The 12924-nt window shown below is 41.4% G+C and overlaps 1 protein-coding gene across 2 annotated transcripts in view; it reads left to right on the top strand.

Annotated features, from left to right (window-relative positions):
• Positions 1 to 6943: 6943 nt before the first annotated feature.
• Positions 6944 to 12924, top strand: part of SERTAD2 (SERTA domain containing 2) — a 119496-nt gene continuing 113515 nt past the window's right edge. Inside the window, exons 1-2 of one of the 2 annotated variants that reach the window (XM_063713220.1) lie at positions 6957 to 7059; positions 7644 to 7718. The gene's annotated coding sequence lies outside the window, so the exon portion shown is untranslated. Of the gene's footprint in view, positions 7719 to 12924 lie in introns of both variants that reach the window. The other variant, XM_009237244.4, reaches the window with a different exon arrangement.

Consider the following 12924-nt stretch of genomic DNA (forward strand, 5'->3'; position numbering starts at 1 on the left):
TTTTCTACCCTAAGATTACAAAGCTATTCTTCTATTTTTAATTTCTATTAGTGTTACCTTTTACTTTTAGGTTTTGTTGTTGTTGTTGTTGTTAATGTAGAGCTCACCTTTGCATATGGTATGAGATAGGGGTTTAATTTTATATTTTTCTCACAGTAAATCAATTTCGCCAACATTATCTATGAAACCAAATCTCTGTGTTAGATTGGATTATTGTTCCCAATCCTTCTTGTGCTCCTGGCTCTACAATTATACACCTCTGCCCTTTGGCATGAAGTTTTGCATTACCTTCCACTATTGATGTTCAACTTGGCCATATGACTTTTTGGCCAACGGAATGTTGGTGAATATGATGAGAGGAGAGGTGTTAAATGTATTTGAATGATTTGGCTTGACCTCTTGCCAGAAGGAGACATGTGGTGAAGACTTGAACCTGACCTGCATCCTGGAGCCAAGTCCAGCTGAATTCAGCTGAACCCAACCAAGTCTTAAGGAGCCCAGATGAGATGAGCTGAATCTCAGTTCATATACAGACCCATAAGGGAGAAAAATAAATGACTACCATAAGCCACTGATAAGTTGGGATTATCTGTTATATAATATTATTATTGCAGCAAGCAATAGCTGACGAACTCAACATGATTTCCTCATGGATTTGTGGTGTTACCGTGATCACATATCAGATTCTCTTATGTAAATGGGTTGTTTCTGAGTTCTCTATTGTGTTTCATGGTTCTGTATGTCGCTACTATCAAAAATGACCAACTTATAAAGAAATTTAGTCTTCCATGTGCATTTTAGAATACGTTTAAATTCCCCAAATCTTGCTACAAGTTTGGTTTGCGTTGAATTTATAAACACATTTAGAGATAATTGAGATCTTAATAACGTTACATCATCTTATCCATAAACATCATATATACCTCTATTTGGTTTTCCTTTGAATTCCTTCAATAAATTTAAATATGTTAATTCCTGGATACTTTATAGCTTTGTTGTTTTTATAAATAGTGTCTTATTTTCTAGTTTGTTAGTGTAAGTGTGAATGAATACTTTCAGTTTCCATGAATTGATTTTCTTTTTCTTTTTTTTTTTTTGGCGACCAAGTCTCACTTTGTTGCCGAGCCTGGAGTGCAGTGGCGTGATCTCGGCTCACTGTAACCTCTGCCTCTGATCCTTCAAGCAATTCTCGTGCCTCAGCCTCCTGAGTAGCTGGGACTCAGGCATGCACAACCACACCAGGCTAATTTTTGTATTTTTAGTAGACACAGGGTTTTTCATCATGTTGTCCAGGCTGGCCTCTAACTCCTGACCTCAGATGATCCACCTGCCTTAGCCTCCCAAAGTGTTGCCACCGTGCAGGGCCATGAATTCATTTTCTATTTGGGAATCTTGCTATATCAGTTGGGATTAGATTTGGTTATAAGTAATGCAAACACACAAACACAAACTAAAATAAAAGTGTCATGATGAGACAGAGGTTTATTCAAGAAATTCAAGAAGATTGGTGAGTAGATACCTCAGGGCTGGTACTGCTATAGCAGGTGTCTTCTGTTTTGTTGCTCTGCCATTTATGGCTTCCCTATCCAAGGTCAGCTTATGATCTAAGATGACTGCTAACACTGCAGCCATTATGTCTGCATTCCAGATAACAGGAAAGAGGATGAAGGCACACTTTCTCCCTTTAAGGATGTGTGCACTACTTCTGCTTACAACCCATTGCCTGGGACATGACAATACTTAGCTGCAAGGGAGGCTGGCAAATGTTTTTATTCTGGTTGGCCCTGTGCCCTGCTAAAAAACCTAGTATTATGGAAGAAGGGGAGAACAACATCTCTGTCACCTTGCTGAACTCTTATTATTTCTAATAGCTTGCTGTTTCTATTGGATGTTTTATGTGGTTGATCATATTACCGCAAACAATCCAAATTTTGTTTCCTTCCTTCTAATTCTTCTATTTCCTCCTCCTTTAAAAAATATCATTCTGTTAGTGAGAACTTTCAGCATCATATTAAATAGTAGAGGCAACATTATCTTGATCTCAAACTTATGTGGAATGTGTTTAAAGTTAATCCATTAAGTAATGTACTTGCTGTACATTTTGATCCTTTATAAGGTTAAGTAAATTTCCTTCTATTCCTAATCTTATAAAAGTTTTTATCATTAATAAGTTATATACTCTCACAAATGCTTTTTCTTAGTCTTTTGAGATGGATTATATTGATAGACTTTCTGATGTTAAATCATACTTGAATTTCTGGAGTAAATTCTACCTAATTTATTATGTTTTCATGACAGAGGACTAGATAGGTGGCTACTCAGATAAATGCATTCTAAAGACAGGGAAATACGTTTTAAGGTTTCTCCTAGCTCACTGTAATAAGCATGTTGGATTTAGTTTGCTAGTATTTTACCTATAATTTTTGCATCTATGTTCATAAGTGAAATGGGCCTATTCTTTTCTTGATCTGTTCTTTTTTCAGATTGAGAATCTAATTTGGCTGTGTAGGTTTAAAAAAAAATTTTCCCTCTACTTTCTCTTGCTCACAATGGCCTTTTTCTTCATTTATTTTGTAATTTGGATTGTGAGCTCATGTTTGCCTAGGCTTTATATGTAGAAATTCTATGAGGTCTGGGTGGAATCCTTTATCCTTGATAGAGGATTTGCTTTTGCTTCCTGATCTACGTGGGTAGTATATGTTCAAATCTGTTTAAAAGGAGCTTGGCTCACGCCTGTAATCCCAGCACTTCGGGAGGCCGAGGCGGGTGGATCACGAGGTCAGGAGATCGAGACCATCCTGGCTAACACAGTGAAACCCCATCTGTACGAAAAATACAAAAAAAAAATTAGCCGGGCGTGGTGGCAGGCACCTGTAGTCCCAGCTACTCGGGAGGCTGAGGCAGGAGAATGGCCTGAACCCGGGAGGCGGAGCTTGCAGTGAGCCGAGATCTCGTCACTGCACTCCAGCCTGAGCGACAGAGCGAGACTGATCAGCTACAATCATAAATATATAAATAACAATAAAAAGGAAATCTTTTATTATGACATACTGTTTGTTTTTCAGATTTTAAAAAAGACATCCAACTCATAATCACAACAGATTAGAAAGTAGAGATAAGCAAGAGGAAAACTAGATAGGAATGAACCAAATTCTGCTTATCTCTGACAAACACACTTAAAGCCTCCCTACACGTTTCCTCAGGTTCCTGTTTTAATGTTGTATGTGTGTACTTTTGAGCCTCTCAAATAGATTGTAAGCCATTTGAGACACCAAAAATCTCATATAGTACTTTATTTTTTACATAACCATCACAGCCTTAGTACATCACTATTACACTACTAGTACATCACTACTACATCACTAGTATACTACCAGTACATCACTAGTACATCTCACTGTTTGGAAGAAAAATGACAATAATACTATAGTTGTTGAAATTAATACATTGAAATTTGCATTTTGAAATGTTCCTACATAGAAAAAATTCTGTCTCTTTGTATTTTGAGATCATAAACTAGTAAGCTTCTCACATATTACAATTCATATACAACATCAATTACAGTGGTTTGTTTTTTTCAGGCATATATGATTTTTATTTGACTTGCCCATACTTCTTAGTGCTGTAGTTATGAGGTATGCTCATGTCATTTATAGAAGACTATTGGCCAGCTTCATCCTCTTTTTTAGGGATCACTCCTTCCCTGCAAAGCCTGTGTGCAAGCAGTGTAGAAGGGGAAGTGAGCACAAAAATGAGAGGCCGGGCCTAAATAGAAAATATAGGCTGGGCGCGGTGGCTCGTGCCTGTAATCCCAGCACTTTGGGAGGCCAAGGTGGGCGGATCACAAGGTCAGGAGTTCGAGACCAGCCTGACCAACATGGTGAGACTCCGTCTCTACTAAAAATACAAAAATTAGCTGGGTGTGGTGGCGCGCACCTGTAATCCCAGCTACTCAGGAGACTGAGGCAGGAGAATCACTTGAACCTGGGAGGCAGAGGTTGCAGTGAGCCGAGATTGTGCCACTGCACTACAGCCTGGGTGACAGAGCGAGACTCCAACTCAAAAAAAAAAAAAAAAGGGAGAAAGGAAATAGAAATAGATACACATAAGAAAGGAAGAGGAGGAAAGGAAGAAATAAACAGGGGTTCTCAAATTTTCAAAATGAAGGAATAAACAAGGTTTCTCAAAGCAAATATTTATTTTAGTATTTTAATATTTTAAAATGTTAATATTTATTCAAGTCACCTGGGATATTTGTGTAAAGAACAGATGTCCAGGTAGAGCCTACAGAGATGATAACTCAATAGGTTTCAGCAGATCCAGGAATTTGGGTGTGTCCTCCCTTTAAGAAACACTGGAATAAGGAGAGCACAAAATTAGAAGGCACACAGTAGGGCCTGGAGGCATGCCAGTAACAACTGACACAGGGGCAGCTTCTGCCACAAGATGCTAACCCTAGGTATTTGCAGATCCTCTGAAAGATACTAGTGAATGTCTACTCAACTACATACTACGTACTACATTCTAGTGTATGAAGAAGACTCAAAATCTTCTTCAGGGTTATTCATATGTAAAACAATACTCTGATCAATTACAGTCACCTGAGTCATGAAATGACCTCACGGTGGAGGAAATAAGAAAGGGTCTTCTAAAATGTATCATTAGCACATTCTTTTTTTTTTTTTTTTTTGTGATGGAGTCTCCCTCTGTTGCCCAGGCTTGAGTGCGGTGGCGCGATCTTGGCTCACTGCAACCTCCGCCTCCTGGGTTCAAGCGATTCTCCTACCTCAGCCTCCCCAAGTAGCTGGGACTACAGGCGCACGCCACCAGGCCCAGCTAATTCTTTTTCTTTTTGTATTTTTAGCAGAGACGAGGGTTCACCATGTTGGCCAGGCTGCTCTCGAACTCTTGATCTCAGGTGATCCGCCCGCCTCGGCCTCCCAAAGTGCTGGGATTACAGGCATGAGCCACCGGACCCAGCCAGCACATTCTTAAATGTAGTTCAATAACCCAATTTGGAAAAGAAGTGAATTTTTCCCACACAAGGGATCTAATTTGTTTCACTTACCACAGGGTGACCTGGCTAAGGGAACACTGTCCACTTTTTGCAAATCATGTCTTGGGATGAGGACACTGGCCTTCCTGCACTGTGGAATTCCAAAGGAGTTTCAGCATACTGAGAGGCAACACATACACAAGCTGTGTGCTACAAGAAGTTTGTGGCACAGCTCATTTTTGTAAGTGGACTCAGGACTACTGAAAGAAATCATGGAGTAGGGCTAAAATCAGAAAGGGAAGAGAAAAGAAGTGTCAGGCTGTATGTCTTAACAGGCCCAGGGGAAGGATCTGTATCCTAAAATGACAATAATCAAGGAAGGTCCCAATATGACCAAAGTAAACCCTTGTGTTCACTTAGTATCTCTCTTCTGAATTCCAGACCACTGTAGGTTTCAATTTCATGTATATATTTGAAATATATACATATATATACATACACACACACGTATGTAAAGATTTCGCTCACTTTAAGACTCCAAAGCTAAATTATTCCTTGGTCTCTCCAGATGACTCCTTTGTGGAAAGGGGATGTCGGGTATTCTAAGTGAATTTGAATAGAGATACAATGTCTAATTTGCCTTTCCTTAGTTTCTTCACAGAAGCAATTGTCTTTAAGTCTCAAATAACGTGCAGAAATGCACCTGTGGGGAAGAAGGTGGGTTCTTGCCAGTGTATTTGCTTTAGTGAACATCTCCATTCAGGTTTATTGGTGGTTACAGTTACAATAGTTTCAAGTACAAGGGTGTGGAAAGGGTTAAGGTCTGTAAAATGATTGCTGAACAGTAGCCAAGAAACTGTGAAAAGCCATAGCTCCTGGGAATCAGCAGGGAGGAGAAGATCTAGTAGTGGGTGCTGCGGAGCACCAACGTCAGGGTTCAAGGTGAGCCAGTGGGAGGAAGAGCGGTGCGGGAGGGAGGGTTGGAGGAAGCTGAGGTATCGACATGCATTTACAGCTTCGCTCATACCAGGTTAAGAAGTGCCTTTTCCAGAAACTCAGTAAAGAAACAGGACGTATTCAGGAGCTGTTTCGACCTGCCCACACCCTACCCTGACTTTCCCAGAAAACAGGCAAGCAAGCAAGGGGCAAATGTCACGGCCAAGCCTCCCGCCTACGGCTTCCAGCCTCCTCAGATCCCAGCACACAGCCCCGCCGGACTTCCCCCGGAGCGGTCTCCAAGAGTGGGCACTGCGTGATCTGATTCACTCCAAATCTGGCTGTCCCCCAGGAGTGGGGTTTGGCCGCAGGGGCTCCCCGGCAGCGCCAGGCAGAGGCTGAGCAGCAGCAGCCGCCTGCACGCAGAGTTAGGAGCCAGCCTCCGCCACCGCCTCCTCCTGCCGGATCAGAGTAGGCAGCACAGCCAGTCCCTATCGCTGTCACGCAGCCAGCAGCGGGCCCCCGCCCCCCCGCGCGGCCCCGGCCCTCACACTGTTATTTGCGTGACTGACCCGAGCCGCGCGGGAGGGGAGGGAGGGCCCGGAGAGGCGCTGGTGGAGAGGGGGAGGCCGGGCCCGCCCGCTCCTTCCCCTCTGGCCGGCTGCGGAAGCCCTCTCCTCCCCATTGGCCACACGCTCGCGTCCATCACTCCCGCGAGGCGCTCGGATTGGCAAAAGGCGCACTTCTGGAGCGAGGAGGGCCGAGTGACTCCGCGGGTCTCCGGCACCTCCTCCTTCCCTCCACCCCACACTTGAACATCCACCCACCTCTCCCCACCCCCCACTCCACTGCCCCCGCCCCGCTAGCGGCAGTGTCCTTAGAAGACTCATTGGGCCAGGGGTGCAGCCAGCCGCTTAACGAGCCGCGCCGCCATAGGTCGAGGTCCACGCCCGTCGGAACGACGGGCCTCGCCATTGGGTAGCTCCGCTCCGCTCCGCCCCTCAGCTCCTCACCCTCCCGTCGCCGCCTCCCAGCCCAGCTCTCTCTCGGCCCCCTAACCCCGCCCGTCCCCGCCGCATCTCCCCTGTCCAGCTGGGCGGGGATTGCTGTACGACTCTGTAAAGTCTGTGAGTCACTGCACAACCCATCAATCCAATTAAATGTCTTGAGCGAGCCGAGCAGGCGGTGCTGCCGCCCGCCGCCGCTCGCCCCGCCGCGGCCGCCCCTGCTCCTGCTTGCAGCGCCCCTCTGATCCATGGCTGTCTGTCTGTACTTGTTACGGTGTAACATCCTCCTCCTCCTTCTCCTCCTCCTCCTCCTCCTCGGGAGCCGCTGCAACTTCCCCTCAGCCAGCCTCCTCCTTTGCCTGGGGACTGCAAAGGCATGGGATAGACCCAGAGCCTCTTCCCTCTGTCTCCCCTCCAGCCCTCGCTCAATTTTCCCCACTTTAAATTAAAGTCTGTTCCTCGCTCCTCGTCGTTTTAGAGATTTATTGGTCGGTCTGTTATTTCCTCTGATTTTATTTTCCCTCTCTGGGGCAGAGATCGTAGGGGCCGGTGGGTTTATTTTAGGGAGGGGGCGCTCCATCACCCCACCCCTCCGTTTCTCCTCCCTTTTCGGCCGTGACTTGATTTCCCCGCTCTTCTGCGCTCCCACCCCTCGAACTCACCGTCCTGTACTCGAGTGACGCACAGACACCCCCCGCCCACAGCCCAGACGTCCCCTCCCTCGCTGCCACCCCGACTCGTCTCGGAGCTGGACCGGGTGCCGACTTCTTCGCAGAAGGGTGAGTGCTGTGCTGGGTTGGGTGGGGAGGATCTGAAAAAATGTGGTGGCCGGTCCACTGTTGGGGAGGGCAGGGATCAGGTTGTGGGCTGCAGGTTCCCGGTCCGGCGTGGATTTAAGGTGGCGACTCCCTCCTTTCCTCCCTCCCTCGCTCCCGCTTCCCCCGCCCCTCAGCTCCTTATTCACCAGCCTTGCTGTATATCTAGGTATTGCCAGACTTCCACCATCGGGGCATTATAACGCTTATAAAACATTTGGTAATGGCATGCTTTCTGTCTTTAGGATGCTTAGAGAGCAGTGATAGCCACCAATGTGATCTGATAGATTCTATCACCTGCAAAAAGTGTAAAAGGGACGATGGGTATGTTTTCTTCTAATTCAAAGTTAAACTTTTATTCAGTAAAGGCATGGCAGGAAGGTATTTTTAATTTTAATGCGTGGCGGTAGGGCAGCGATAAAGCAGAGAAAGTCAGATTGTCTAGTGGCGTTGCTTAGTGTTTTTATTTGAAAATAGTTTTATGGGTTCCCTATTGAAAAAATATCAAGTCCGTATCAAAGGTTATGAAGTCTTTGAACCTGTTGGAGGAAAGCAAGGTAAGATGGAAATCCAGCTTGACACTTCCATCTTTAGCTCACCTCTGTTCCAGGGAGGCATTACAACACAGAGTTTTAAATTTCTCAGTCACTGGACACAATGGGGCATGTTAAGGATATGAGAGAAATATGGATTATTTCTCTTTTGATATCCATCTTTTATGTACTTGATTGCTTGTTCAGCAGTGTCATACTACAGAATTTTGTAAAATTTTAACTTGGTTTCTTGGTTGTCCATAGCTCAGAAGTACAAATACCTGTCTATATATGCTTTATGAGGATGTTGCCATATGCATCTTTCATATTTTGTTTGAAATAAAAGTAAAAATTATGAGAAATAGTTGCTCAGAGTTGGCTTCTGAGGTTGCTTTTTAGAATTCAGCTGTTTTAAAATGGTATTACTCTTTTTGAGTCAAGTTCTGGACTAGTTGTCCACAAGATTCAAATGAGGCCAAACCAAACATGTTTTGGAATATTAAAGTACAGGAAAGGCCTCTTAATAGTTCATTCTCTCCTTCTCTTTCAGAGTAACCAGAATAAGTTGTTACTAAATTTAATTTTAAAGAATAGACTGTTCCTGTACCGAAATCTGCCAAGTTGCTACAGAAAGATTTCTTTTTAAAGAGCAGAAATGTGTTTATGATCAGCCCAAAGTAGTAAAGATGAAAAGTGACTTAAATGTAAATGCTGTCTTAAAGAAATGCTTGTCATAAGCCCCATAACCTTCCAGAGTGTTTCAGGAAGACTTATACAAAGCCTTTTTGAATTGTTTAGTAAATTTTATCATGTGACCTTTTTTATGAGTGTAAGACTGAATTATTGAAAGACCTCATAGCACAAGGGAGCCATGCTGCTAGAGTTTGAATCTTACCACCATCCCTCACTGGCTGTGTGACCTTGGGGACGTTTCTAACCTGGCTTTTGTGGGTTTTGTCCTGTAGATGGAAAGAATGACTTCTCAAGGGGTTGTTGTAAGGTTGCATGAGAGTACATGTCACAGAGCACACCAGGTTAGCTACCCCATCATCACCAGCCGTCTTAGAGAGGTGTCTAGTGTAGTGGTTTAAGAGTAGGACCTCACGCTGGTTCATGCCTGTAATCCCAGCACTTTGGGAGGCTGAGGTGGGAGGATGGCTTGAGCTCAGGAATTTGAGACCAACCTGGTCAAGATGGTGAGATCCGGTCTCTACAAAATAATTAAAAAAAAAAAAAAAAAAAAAAAAGAGTGGGACTTCCAGAACCAGATTTCGTAAGTTTAAACCCCAGCTTTTCCTCATTATCTTTGTGACCTTGGCCAAGTTAGCCTCAGTTTTCTCATCTGTAAAATGGAAATAATAGCACCTACTTCATAGGGTTATTGTGATCGCATAGAATGAGTTAATATATGCGAAGATCTTGAGTAGTCTTTGGTGCATCTTTGCAAGTTTAACTTTTATGTGCTTTGCATATCTTGAAATATGAATATGTTTTTTAGACAATTTTTTGTAAAGATAAAATTATTGTTATCAATAAAATAATCAAAATTTTTATCAATATGCCTAATGTTTTATGGGATTTATACTTTTAATCTAGAGTTTGTATGACCCTTTAAGAAATAGAGCTACTGGACCAGGCACAGTGGCTCATGCCTGTAATCCCAGCACTTAGGGAGGCTGAGGTGGACTTTGAGCCCAGGACTTTGAGACTAGCCTGGGCAACACAGCAAAACCCCGTCTCTACAAAAAATACAAAAATCAGCTGAATGTGGTGGCACATGATTGTAGTCCCAGCTACTGAGCCCTGGAGGTGGAGGCTGCAGTGAGCTGTGATTACTCCACTGCATGCACTCCAGCTTGACAGAGATCCTGTTTTTTTTTCTTTTTTCTTTTTTTTTTGAGAAGGAGTCTCACTCTGTCACCCAGGCTGGAGTGCGGTGGCACAGTCTTGGCTCATTGCAACCTCTGCCTCCCAGATTCAAGCAATTCTCCTGCCTCAGCCTCCCGAGTAGCTGGGATTACAGGTGCGCGGCACCACGCCCAGCTAATTTTTGTATTTTTAGTAGAGACACAGTTTCACCATGTTGGCCAGGCTGGTCTTGAACTCCTGACCTCAAGTGATCCACCCCTCTTGGCCTCCGAAAGTGCTGGGATTACAGGAATGAGCCACTGTGCTTGGTAAGACCCTGTTTCAAAAAAAAAAAAAAAGAAATTTAGCTATTGAATGAATTGAGTTGATCCCCTTTCATTTAAACTTGCATAATAGAATGTACATACCTCTATTATAAGTGTAATACATATCACACATTTGCTGTTATCTGTGGTTTTCCCTCCTGTTAAACAGAAAGCTCTTTGAGGGTAAGAATAGTATTTCATTTATAATTTAATCTCCAGTGCCCAGTACCTTGTATTTAAATAAGCTTAATTAATGCATGTGAAATTAATTAAATAACGCTACTCTCGTGTTTATAGTAGTTGAGTGACATTATAAGTGATATTGTAGAGAATACTATTATTTGTATTATTGAATCGAATTTTCACTTTCTCAATTTGCAAATAGAGAATAAATGAGAGGAATTACAGTATAATTTACTTTTCATTATGGAAGTATTTTTTATTTCCAAGGTTAAACAGAAAATAGTCTGAAAAGTATGCCTGTCGTATCCTTCTTTGATACCTGACATGTCCAGTTTTTATCATAATATCTGACTCCCACACTTTCTGTCATTAAGTTGGATGTTGTTAATAATTAATATGAATTATATGAATTAGATTTGGAATGTCCCAAAAATGATGATATGATGTTATTATCTGTTACAGATTAATAATAATAATGTATCAGCCTAATCCTGTGAAATTTAAAATGGCATCATTTCCTTAGGGACCACATCCTTCTCTTTCCATTCAAGAATGAAACTTTCTCTTGAGCAGTCTTAATAAATAATTAGCTATTGAAATAGCTGCACTAAATAGTGTGGCAGGAATCATAAAGGAAGCATATGTAATTAGTAAATAAAACACACTTTAAACTTTACCATACGCTTAATATGGTTACTCAGTTGGGGAATATATTTTTCAAAATAAGCAAAGTTCATGGGGCATATCACCTGCCTCATTTATAGAATCATTCTAGTTTACTTGTCAATAAAATCCAGTCTAATTACTGAGCCCTCTGAAGTTATAAAAAGCCAGAATTATCTTTCATTAGAGATCCTTAGTAATAAAATCTGAATACTAATCTACTCAGAATTGTTACAGTGTTCCATCACATTGTTAAAACTTTTCAAACACATATATGGAATATCTATTACAATGTGGGCAATTTTGTGTATATAAATCTTCGTTTAACCAAATCATCAGTTACCCAGTTTAGTTGAATATATTACATTTTCATTGGCTAAAACAATTAATTTAGAAAACTTGCCCTTTTTTGTTTTGATACATTTAAAGCAGCTAATCTACAGTGAAACTTCAAAAAATAATAATTTATAAGCACTTAGAAACTGTGCTTAAGTGTTTGGTATGCAAGATCGAAAGTCTCTTTATTTTTCACTTGACACATTTTAGCATGCCATTTATTCTATAGGTCACACCTCTTTCTTTCAGCTTTTTTTTGAGGACATTTGGGTATTTATTAGTATTTTACAGACATATGCAATTTCTGCAGGTTTTTTTTTTAAACAATGTTTGTTGTGTACAATTATTTGGAAAGAAGAGCAAGGAAGGGTAGAAATAACCTTTGAGGCTTGCGATTTCTATCCTTGTCTTCTAACGTTAGGAACATGGATAACTATCTATACACTTTGTCAGTAATCAAAAGGAGAAGAAAATAACGTATGCATTATCTTATGGCATAAACTCAGAATTAAGGTCCATGAAGTTCTATACTGAGTGATGCTACTGATTGGCGTGTGACCTTGAGCATTACACTTAACCTTTACCACTCTCCATGAGTGAAGGCAGTTACCCTCTGCTCACTCACAGAGGAAGTTGTAGGGGTCAGTTGTAAGTGCTTTTTAAAAGCATTTGAGAAGGACACAATGCAAGCAAATACAAAGTAAACATTAGCATTTATAAATGAATGTTTGTTCATCATTATTTAAAAATTGTGACCTTTCAGATTTTTTACCTAATGGGCATTTTTCCTTTTAATTTTATATGTGAAGAGACTTCTTACTAGTATGTTCACAAAAATATATATATGGTACCTTTTAAAGAAGCAATGAAATTTGGTTTAGCTGAATGGGGTTTTAAATGTTAACACTGAGATTTTGGTACATCCTGGGTTATAACAGATGTTGATATTTTTGAGAACAAACTTCAGGTATCTGAGAGTTAATACATTTTATTAAGTTAAAGTTTATAAAACTTATATTTGCATTGCAGGAAAACATGTTCAGACTTAGATTCCATTAGCAGTGTATTCAAATAGAAAAATTAATCATATTATTTACTTTTAAATTTCAAAAGGATTACTTGGCTGTAGGACCCATCTTGTTTTATTATTTATTTTTATTTTTTTGAGAAGAATGGAATCCTTGGAAAGGACCCTTCTTTATACTAATTTTTTTTTTACCTTGAATGCAGTGAAATATGCATTATTTCAAAATATACTGGCTTGGAGGATTTAATTTATTT

The sequence above is a fragment of the Pongo abelii genome, chromosome 12 (genome assembly GCF_028885655.2).
Source record: "Pongo abelii isolate AG06213 chromosome 12, NHGRI_mPonAbe1-v2.0_pri, whole genome shotgun sequence".
NCBI lineage: Eukaryota > Metazoa > Chordata > Mammalia > Primates > Hominidae > Pongo > Pongo abelii.